This window comes from Bradysia coprophila, unplaced genomic scaffold (genome assembly GCF_014529535.1).
Source record: "Bradysia coprophila strain Holo2 unplaced genomic scaffold, BU_Bcop_v1 contig_138, whole genome shotgun sequence".
Lineage (NCBI taxonomy): Eukaryota > Metazoa > Arthropoda > Insecta > Diptera > Sciaridae > Bradysia > Bradysia coprophila.
Window position 1 is genome coordinate 9,265,156 of NW_023503409.1, and position 12,258 is coordinate 9,277,413.

Sequence of the window (12,258 nt, forward strand, 5' to 3'; positions counted from 1 at the left end):
ATTGATGTCTACTATCTTCTAGCCGACATTGAATACAAAATCAAAAAGAGTACAAAAAGAGCAATCCAAAGACAAACAAGTAAATCAAAAATAACAGCTACACCGCTAGCCGGCTGGTAGAAAAAAAAACAAGGCATCAGAACAGTCGGAGCGTTTGCTGCGACTTAGCCCCGTACGACCTGTAATCCTATTTCGTCCGTAACCATAATACGTCCGTAGCCGTAATACGCCCGGAACCCTAATACGTCTACAACCCTCTAATGCGTCTGTTACCAAAATGCAAGTCAAGTTGGGCATGGTCAAATTTACTGAAAGTGTTCATTTTTAAAATTGCGCATAGCGCAATTACGAAAGCCCGTACGAAGTACCTCTCAAATAAAACCAACAATTTACGACATTATTTTAGAAACCCAAAATTTTTTGCCAACTTTCCATTGGGTATTCAATTACCTCTCAAATGAAACAAAAACTAGCAAAATCGGTTGAGATTTACTCGATTTATGTGCAAAAAGCACTTAGGGCCGAGTAGCGGCCTTAGTGCAAGGGCCCAAATTTGAAACTTTTTTTTGCCATCATTCTATTCGGCATTCAATTATCTCTCAAATGAAACAAAAACAAGAGGAGATTGACGCGGCAGGCGCGTTAGCAATAGACTCGCACGTTCCGAAACTACAATTTTCGCAATATTTCCACACATTTAGTATAGTTGAGTGTAACTGCTATTACAATCACAGTAGTCCTTATTACATAAATTAAATTTCGAAAATGGTACAATTGTGAAATCACATAATATGAAGAGTACTTACTATTAATAGTTAAATATTGATAGTCAAATGTCGAACAACGTAGGCGCAAGCGGATCATACATTTTAATCAGTCAAGTCTTGACGCTCGCCTAGTTAACATCTCCGCTAAAACATTCTCTTTCAACTATCAACTATTGATAGTTGACTATCAATAGTTGAGGAAGAATGTTTTAGTGGAGATGTTAACTGGACGAGCGGATCATACATTTTAATCAGTCAATTCGTGACTCTTGTCCAGTTGACATCACCGTTAAACATTCTACCTATCCAATATTGATAGACAACTATCAATAGTTGATAGTTGAGGGAGAATTTTTTGGCGGAGATGTTAACTGGACGAGCGTCATATATTGACTGATTAAAATGTATGATCCGCTAGCTACTAGATTGTTCGACATTTGATAGTCAACTATTGAATGTCAACTATCACACCATTATGTGATTTCGCAATATTTCCATATATTGCGTAATTGAATTTATTACATAATATTACAAAAATTTACAGCAGCACTAGTCTATGCGCAGCGCTCGTTCGGTGAACATCGTTGTTGAAGCATCTTAAATATTTGAGTTCTCATCGAAAAGGCTCACCCTCTATCACATATCAGACATACGTGAGAATGGTAGTTGGGCAGAGTGAATTCGATTGGGACTAAAAATCTTAATGGAGTGATGTGTGTCGTTGCGCGAGACGCTGTGACCTATAAATTTTTGAGGTCTGATCGAAAAGGCTCACCCTTCATCAATATACCAGACTCAAGTGATAATTGTAGATGGGCAGAGTCAAAAAGATCGGGATCAAAAGTTTGGATAGTTTGAGCGTGTCGCTTCAACCGTCCTTTCATATTTTTCTAAAGTTACGACACACGGACAGACAGACGGACGGACGGACGGACGGACGGACGGACGGACGGTCGGACGGACGGACGGACGGACGGACGGACAGACGGACGGACGGACGGACGGACGGACGGACGGACGGACGGACGGACAGACGGACGGACGGACGGACGGACGGACGGACGGACGGACGGACGGACGGACGGACGGACATGGCTCAATCGTCTTATAATATCATACTGATAATAATTGCCCACTACGATATAGGCCGTTTTCGATTATTTCACTTACTTACACGATGGTGGGCAAAACATAAAGACTCTCACGATTTACTTCGTATCGTGCGAGTCTAACTAGCAAAATTGGATGAGATTTACTCGATTTATGTGCAAAAAACACTTAGGGCGAGTGGCGGCCTTAGTCCAAGGGCCCAAATTTAAAAATTTTTTCGTCACGTTCTTTTCGGTATTCAATTACCTTCCATAAAAAACTAAATCTAGCAAAATCGGATGAGATTTACTCGATTTATGTGCAAAAAACACTTAGGGCCGAGTAACGACCTTTGAGCCCTCCCAACAAGCCTACGTTACATCTTACCCAAAAACAATGTTCAGCAACTTTGTTCTACTCGTCAATACCTTTCATTTGATATATCACAAGCAGCTATTGCGTGCGTATTTCGGTAGATATCGTCGAAAGACTGAAAAACACCTATAGGGCCCTAGCTCTGGAGGGGCCGACCCTACCATGCCCATTTTCGAACTTGACCTTACTTTTGTCGATACCAATCGGGGAAAAAAAGAATTTTGAAAAAAGGTTGTGATTTACTCTAGCTAGAGGGGTCACGGACGGACGGACGGACATTTTTTTTATTGCGGATTCGTCATCTATGAACATAACCAAATGCTTTGCCCTTACTGTCTGCTTCCAATTCGACGTGTTACAAACGGCATATTAATCTTATAAGCCCCCAGTACTTCGTACGGGGCTAAAAATTCTATTATTGCGATGGAAGTTGACTAACAAATTAATCAATTAGGGTTACGTTCAGGAGACTACAAACATGAAAGCTAAGTTACTGTCCCTCCAACTCAGACTTCGTTTTCTCTTGCTTAAATGCTGCATTTGAAAAACCTATTAGTAGTTTTACTGTAAAGTTTATTTACAAATATCAACAATTGTTCCATTGTCTCGCTTTTATTTTGTTCAAAAGCTAAAATAGTTTCGACTAATGAGATTCTCTTTGAACTAAAACTTTCTCTGAATAAAAGCAAAATTTTCTCGCATAAGACAATACGATGATTTAGTTCATCAGTCCTAGTATATCGTAAGCTTTTATGCCAGTCAGCATCATAATATGCAAAATTTGGAAACTTCAGATGTCTCTGTGGCATAAAACGTTGTCGAGGTGCAAAGTATACTTTATTAGGCTCACGATGTGTATTATGACACACGGTCTGCATCCTCGTGTCATAATTACACATCTAGAGCCTAATAAAGTATACTTTGCACCTCGATTGCATAACAAACTATTTCGTCACCTTTCATTGCTGTTTTAATTTAGCTTTAACAGCACCGGACACAAGTTATATAAATAATTCCCATTATTATTGGTAGTGATGGCTATGCATTCCATTTGATTACTTTCTTCGTTCATACATTATTCCCCATTCCCACAGCTCTTTGATTGCATTCGTTCCATATAAAACACTCAAATTCGAACGATTTATTAAACAGAACTGGAAAATGAAAATTCAATTTGTTTTTCAACTTTAGTGCATTAGTAAAGAATTAATGCCGACTGATTGGATTAAAATAATTACCGATTGATCGATTGATATGATATACGATTCTATAATTCATACAATCCATTCAGCATTCATTTTGAAACACGAATTGCCATTGAGGCAAAAATGGTTTCAATGGCTGTGTTTTCATACGATAAAGCAAAAATAGTAATATCAATGGAAACAATGGAATAATTTTTCACTTATCGCATTTATCTAGGAAAATAAATGACCATTGAGCCTTTCTCTTGTTGTTGTTGTTGTTGCGGTTGCTCTAATATAAAGTAGGTCTGCATTGTGATAGCATCTCTATCAATGCCGTTGACAATAAAGGATCGACTTTCACACTCCGGCAATCGATTGATATATTTATCAAATTGCAAATTTTATCTTTATCTGATACCCTTGCTGGTTCTCTGCCACCTACACATACTTGCACGTGGCCCATCCCACGACAGTTGCAAAATGGAAAACTGATGGGTTATTTATCTACAACCTACATGAATCTAATCACAATTTTATGAGCAAAAATAATACACCACCCAAGTGAATGTGTCGAGTGGCGTGGATATGACGAACATATCGAAATTTGTCACAATATTTTTATTGATTCGATTTTGAAAATTATCAATACGCGGAATAGGATAAAAACAAACCCTTGTGTGTTACACAGACATACATACCGTATATTGACATTGGGGTGGTGTAATCCCTTATAAGTCATATTAATAATGCAGAAGACTGTAAAGGCGGTACTGGATTACTGAAATTTATCAAATTCCTTTAATCGCGTTTGTGGTACTCAATTGTTGTTTTTGAGTTTACCTGTAATTTGAATATGTAACTAGATTTGAATACATTGTGCGTGAGGCTTCATTCAGAACTACACGAAATAAAATTCAGTGAGAGGGATGTTACAATGATCTATTTTTAAGAAATATAAAATGAATTATTCAGGCAGCAATAAAATGTGTATTAGGTTGGATACGTTTTAATACGTGCGTACATTATATTACTTTGAACTACACCGCCATGTTTTATCGAGCCATAAGCTCATTTTGCGAATTACAGCAGTAGCATATCTAATGATTGGAGCCGTAATTCGTGAGACAATTGTTCACAGTTTGTAATTATTGTCGTCTACCTATTCCTTTAACTTCATACCATTCGAATATGTGAATTCTAAAAGGTCGACTTGTTAGCAATAGAAACTAGGCTCTAGTACTCAAGCGAGTCATGTCCCTTGACTGAATTTTTTTCAATAGATTTTTGAATTTAAAAAAAAGTTCATCGTGAAGGGGATCACCCCCTCGTTCCATTCGTTCTCTTCGTCCCACATACATAAGAGTAGCGACTCCCTCTATATTTGTTGAGCTCAATTTTCTGAAGTGCTAAATATTTAGGGCTGAAACATGTGAAAAATAGTCATTTACATACCGAGGAAAAGTTATGGTTACGTGTGAAATTTTGTTGATCCGAGACGAAGTCAATAATCACACATAAAAACGTGACTTTTCTGTACTGTATTTTACATGATGACGCCGTCGTGAAAGTACGTGAAATTTCGTGGATTGAACGATTTTCGACCAGAAAGCATGTAAAGGTATAAAAGTTCACGCGTACGACTCTAAGGTTTTTTGTCTACTAAATAGACGAGCTTAGTCGCGCGTCTCCGAAACCAGGCATACAAAATATTGTTCCTGACTTATACTAAAACGCTTTCTAGCGAATTTGATTCCAGAGTTTGCTCCATCTCGTGCTGGAAGCGTCTATTTTTTCTATATTAGGCAAAGAGATAACAAGGAAAACATTATTCATAAAACATTCCCAACTCACTACTCCGATATAGAATCATGAATTTCATTCTTTAAAAAAATTGAAAATCGGTTGAGAACTACTAGAGTTATCGTGGTAACAAGCGTTACAGACGTTTTCTCTATTTACCGTTTTTACCAATATAGATCTTTGCTCAGACATTTCAAGCGATTTTCTGTCATAAGACCCTGACTTTTAGTTAGAGAAACTATTTCATAATTTTTTCCCCTCATTGAATTGCATGCACCGCCGTTCTCGTTGGTGTACGAACACAAAGTACACCATACGCTAATTTTTTTTTGTATTTCTGGCAATTAAACAATAAACCAGAAAGTGCGTGCAGAAATATTCTTCCATTTGACTTCCCTGCCAATTAAAAATTGTATTTATAAAGTAGTTAATTACCATCATTTCACATACAGAATGGTGTATGTTGTATGATGTATGGAAGCATTTATTGCTACAACGTGCTACAACTAAAAGTAACGCACACATAATAATAATAAGAACTGAACGAGAGGATTCGAACAAATACGCTCTAGGTGTGTTCGGAATATTTATTATATTAATGAGCGGTTTTTGTGGAAATTCGATGATGTCGAATTAAGACCGGTATAATGAGAACTTTCACGAAAATGTAGATGAACTATTGGCTTAAGGTCGCAAAAAATTTTATCGTAAAATTGTCCTAATTTTGCGCATTTAATTGTTTGTTTTTTTCGAGCCGACAAAACATCGCAAATGATGTATTAGAATGACGACACAATAATTACTTAATATTATGTAGGTTGCACTGACCTTTTATTTGACCAATGAAAGCATAAATTAGGCCAATTAAAATAAAGGTATTACACGCTTGTTTTTTGCCACTCATACACAATACCTACGGCACATTAATTTAAACGTCAGATCTGGCTGAAACATTTAAAATAAAAAACAATGTGCTCAACTTCCGTTTCATTGTAATTTTCGCCGGAATTCATGACGATTTATTTGTTCAACTGATTACTCGGCAAAACAATTAATTTACCGACTTTCATAATTTACTATTATGCCATCGTATATCACTAAACAATTTACAATATTATACCCACAGCGGTTCGCAGAATAATCTTTTTTGTGCTCAGATATCTTTAAAAGAAAATGGATTTTTACCAGGTGTTGCTTTGCTGGAAAATAGCAATTCTGAGAGAAAAACTACACGACACAATATTCGCTGAATTTACCTACATGTTTTTGTTAGTTATATCAGAAAAGGTGCAATTACTCCCAAGAAGGCAATGTGGCATTAACAACGTTTTTGTAATTTGATAAAGATCAAGCCCATATAGACAACATGGACCTTTATGCCAATGGTGGAAAGGGAAAAAATGAGATTTTGTCCCTTTGCATGAACAATTACATGAGACAGGTACATAGGTCTCAGACGATTGCTTCTTGACACTTTCGCTTATAACTCCTAAAATGCATCGTCCAAGATACATACGTAAAGGAATTACACACATAATGTGTATTGGGCTATTTTGAAGAGAAAAGGTTTGGTGAAATTCCTTCACTACTGTCGTTACTTCTCAACCGAACACTGCCATTTTCCACATTATAGTAGATTATTCACCTCTGTCCAAATGTTTATTTAGACACTTGAGGAGCTATTGCTTGAGCCGAAGGCGAATGGTGTAACCACAAGTGTCTAAATAAACAGAGGTGACAGAGGTGAATACGCTATTTTATCTACCGACGGCGAAATAACAGCACTTTTTCACTGCTATTATTTCACCTAGGTAGATAAAATTCATTAATTATTGTCCAAATCAGTATAAATGCATAAACATAACAGACGATTCTTCGCGTCTTTCCTTTTCTCAAGGGATACACGTTCGCAGCGAGACGAATAAAAGTTCATAAAGTGGAGACATTTCTGAAATGGTAACGATACAACGATGTGAAATGAATCAAGCATCCTCTCCAAAGACATTCGACTCGTTCATTTAGTAATAAAGAAACACGTCCACAGGCAAAATTTTCTCAATTTCTCTCATATAACCCTGGTGTCAAAGTTAAATCCAATTAAGATAAGACGCTATTTAATCCTCGTCTGTTGAAGACATTCACGTAAGCTGTTTAGTTAAACAGTAATGCAATTTAAAATATACCTGACACAGTCTCATATACACCAGTTTGTAGAGTTTAAAACTTTTAGTTTATCATTAATGAAAGTGATGTGATCTTTTTGATAAATAAAAGAATTAAGCTTATCAGATTGTGCTGTTACAGCATTATAAATGCAACTTTGAAAATGTAAATCTTTTTTCCTTGTAATTTCATTAAAAATATTTCGCTGCAGCAACTGCACTTTCTTTCGAACGAGAATTCATGTCGCATACAAACTTTTTTCATTTTGCAAAGCTTTCATTAGTTTCGTTTATGAATAAAATCATTGAATCACCAGTAGTGCACAGCATATTCCTGCCGTGTGTTGTATCACAGTCCCTGTCTGCGTTCCGTTTTGCAACCAATTGGTTCGGACTATAGCACGGGAGAAATGTACGAAATGTCGTTTCACTGATTTAATATTTTCGTTGGCAACAACTTCTAATTTCCAGGTATTGCAAATAAATTGCAACCATTTCTCGAATAATAATGGCTATTGCAAAAGTTTCTAATTGCATGAGTTTTTCACAAGTCAAAGTTAAACTCGAGGTTAAATTGTTTTTTGCCTTCAGAACGAAAATGGTTTATTTTCAATTTACTTTTGTTTTTAATGTTGGAATAGTTTCTCGTTTTAAGCGACAAACCACGAAATGTTTAAAATATTTTCTTGCATTTTCCAGCATCCGCTGGCTCACATACATCTCAAGTAGTTTTTCATTGACAACTCTCGCAGACAGAATGATTCCGCTGGGGTTTATGTGATGTAGTCGCAATATTTATTATGTGAAAGATATGCAACTCTTTCGACGTATCCTTTTACCACACAGCCGTCAGATAGAGTTATCTGTTATCGGCAAAGACGATAAAACAGAATGTCGTATTATCGCTGGTGTTCTTTTTTTTTGCTGTAAGCAAAGTGGTAAATCCAATAAATAAAGTAAAATCAAATCAAATCAAAACAACAAAAACAATATCACAAATTGGTTACTCGGCGTCTCAAGAGATTTGTTTCATTGCTGCTTTTGTTGTTTTGACTTCCTTCAATTATAGTCCCGGGACCATGCCAGCAACACTTTTTAATTCAATTAGAATGACTTCAAAAAGTATATGTTGAATTCCGTTACATTACGGCAGCATAAAGTTAACCACGCAGTAGCAGTGGATTCGACGAAGGACCTAAATTTATAAGTATGCTTTCGATTCTGGTGTGAAACTCTTACTGCCTGGTTTACTTTACTCTACTGTGATTACATTAATTTTATCAAGCCAATCAATAAACTCAAGAGTTTATTCATCACGTTATGGACCAAGTTTTTTGAAGGTGAACATTTTTTATGATATAAACAAAGAACTTGCAAAAAGTGTCAAAGGCTTCCACAGAAGAATTTCTCCTTCATTTGACACTTCCCGCAAGTTCGAGCAAAAATAGATTTCCCCGGCATAACAGCCCATGAAATATACTGTGACATAAGCCGATGTCGCACTTAACGTGTAGATATTTAAAAAAATGAAAATAATTATAATCCGACGTGCTGACCGGTTTATCCACAGGAATGTACGTATGAAACACACAGAATTAAATTGCACTTTGATATACACGGTAATACTATCTTTATTGTCAGCAAATTACTACGATCTGATCTCACTCTTTTCTTATATGCATAATATGTCAACAGGTAGCCACTTACAAAAGGGACACACTATTTTACTCCGCGTCTATATTGTAACTATTAATAATTTTCATGTCTGTCGACTATTCAATCTTTTGAATTAAGATATTCCCACAGTTCATTCACATGACATTCTTTTATGATCACACCAGACGAAATATGAGTGCTTGGTTCTAAGAATTAATGATATCTGTATTTTGTACTATGGTCGATGGACGAGTCGTCTGCTATCGACTGAGATGATAAAAATAGCGATTTAGCGATTTAGCTACGAATACGGATGTTGTGATCTTGAAACTAATGAAGAAAATGTATGATCTGGTAGCATTCTATTGCAAGTAAGTATTTAGATCAGATCAAAAGAAGCAACCGATTCAACGTACTTTTATAAAAGGTTAAACAGTTCATTTTGTCGTGCATGCAATTTAAATTTCATCTATTTCCGTATGCATTACAATTTTCTGAACTCTTTTTTCTCTATTATAATAAAATTGAATTTGGATATCGATGAATATTTGGATATCGATGAATTGAGTACCTAACTTTAATTTTCTGTTTGTAAAAACATCTCCCCAAAAATTGCCATCATAAAATAATTTCACAATGTTACATGATAGTTTTGCTGTTTAAATAATAATTGAAACGAAATTGGCGCACCAAATATCGTCTGGATGCCAACGAATGAATCCGATAAAAATGTTTACACTTTGGAATTTTCACTGAGAGAATTGATTAAAAAAAATTAATTATTGATGATTTACATGTTGCGGGTTTAAATGGTGAAAAATTTAAATATTTTTGGATTATCCTCGAATTTATGGCATTTTCGTTTTACGAACATTTCCAGCCAATATTGACATATAGAACTTAGTCAGCTTGTTTTTTTTTAACTTGAAGCCTAACTAATGTATGCGATTCATTGGAGAGAATTTTATACATTTCTGAGCTAATATTAAATCGTAAACTGAAACTTGCGATTCGTTGTCGATGCTACTGGATCTATTACTTTATTTGTTTTAAGTATTTTCAACAAATTGATTTCAAATCTTTTACTACATTTTCTTGAACATGCGTTTTACTATAATAAATGATGGAATTTGTTTATGTCCAAAAATCACGTACAGTGAAAGTGTGACGCAAGTCCCTTTATGCAAGTAATTCAAAAGTTTCACCGTACAGAAAAAAAACACACACAAAAGTGATTGCTGAGAAAAGCTGAGATTGTTGTAATGTTTTTGTTTTGTTTTTCGTCTCATTATGATCCTTACGGCACAGAAAACGTAGTTCGTGACTCGTGACGAAAGCAGAATTTTTTCACGACACGTCTTAAGCTTGTCCTACTCGGCTTCGCCTGAAAAATTCTATTGTGGGACCAATGGAATTTTTCGTTTTACAAATATTTTTATTCTCTGTACCGTTATATTCATCGAATTGGCACCAATTGGTTGAAAATATTGGTAAATTGAATTATTTTTAACGTTCAACCAAAAGCTTACAACGTTCGTTTATTGTCACCCAATTTTAACCTATCGTGACGTTGAACTCCTATCGATTACGAATAAAGTAAGTCGGAAATAGTAGGAACCAAGAAAAGAAAGTAAAAAAGTCAGGAATTTCTTTTTTTCACATTTATAAGTGATTTCCTTAACGTGGCGCCATGATATATATGTTTTGAACCTTCTTATAACCCAAGTCTTGGTTCCGTCCCAACAGTAAGTCCAATTCAGTTAATCCAGAGATAGCAAAATTGCGCTGTGGACTTCTCCGAGCCTTCCTCAAAGTATTCGTTCGAACAGGCGAAATTAGTAAGTGCAAAGATTGCTTTCAATCTGTCTGTAATAAAACTAATCTTTAAAAAATCTTGGTTCATCTAAAATTTCGAATTTTTCCTATTGCCCTATCTTCCCCTATCTTTTAAATAATTCAATCGGAATCAAGAAAATGTGTAGCTACCCTCAATTTCGTTTGCTACTCGTCTAATTTTTTAAGTTCAAAATTGTAATTCAATGCGAAAAGAGGCGAGTGGTTGCTGTTGGTAGTGACAATAACTATATATCGTTACAAAGTTCTTTTTCAGCCTGATCCACTTATATGGAGCATAGAGCTGTCTAGTGCAGTCTGACTCTGATTCTATGCCTGCTCTTTTTCAGTTACTTGTTATTCCGGTTAATGTGAAATTTTAACGAATATTTATTAAGTTCATTGTTCCATGATAGGCAATTTTCTCAATCTATTCCCACAAAAACATCATTGGGAAATGCTATCTCTCGAAAATAATAGTTTTGCATTTGCCCGTTTAAAATGGAAAATGTTCCAATAACCATATCTCGTCTGTTTCAGCGTATTTATTAAAAATGATTCGGTTCAATAGAAGTTTTAGATAGAAACAAATTGAAAATCAATAACACATTCATGCTCTTTTCATGTAGAAGATACACACAGAATATTATTGTGGCTGATACAAACATTTATGCTTTTATATAATATATAAAGTACTGTCTGTATAATAATAGAGGTTACCTCAAAATTTGCTATAATCAAAAATGTTGCTTTCTAAGCAGCAAAGTTCTGCGGAGAAAGCTTTCCTGATACGGTTGTTCTGTTCAATGTACAGTCGTATCAAATACTTGTTCATTGTATCAGTATACTATACATACGCGCCATTACTTTGCTATATATGCAGAGATACACTACACACACTCTCGTAACAGTCGTTCCTTCTGGTCGCTATATATAGTAGATTTCCAAAAATATGTTATACATAATACCTTCCAAAAACCACCCACCCAACCATACACATACCAGAATAACGATTTTCCCGTTGAAATAATATTTGCCCCTAATATTAAACACTTCTAGAAAGTTATAGGTCGTAAATGTTTATTGATGAAATTTACTTTTTATGTACAAAGCATTTTCTTTTCATGTTGATCTAAATACCATTCCGATTTTAGTTGGATATCAACAACAGCACATCACATATTTACTGGAAGAAACAAAAGAAAAATGCCACAGCGAAGTCTATGTCTATATGTACAACAAAGACAAATTGTCAGTTGCAAAATTAAATGTATCGTGTCGCTAGCTGTCGATTGTAGAGAAGACAAAAAAAATGTTTGTTTGAGCTATTTCGGTATCGAATTTATCTTTTCTCAGTTGTTGGTTTTCGTGGTTACCGCCGTCAGATTA

At 35.4% G+C, this 12,258-nt stretch overlaps 1 protein-coding gene across 1 annotated transcript in view; it reads right to left on the reverse strand.

Moving 5' to 3' along the window:
* The window catches only part of LOC119073983 (heparan sulfate glucosamine 3-O-sulfotransferase 1), a 55,436-nt gene that overhangs the window by 30,136 nt on the left and 13,042 nt on the right, over positions 1–12,258 (reverse strand). The gene's annotated exons all lie outside the window — the stretch shown is intronic.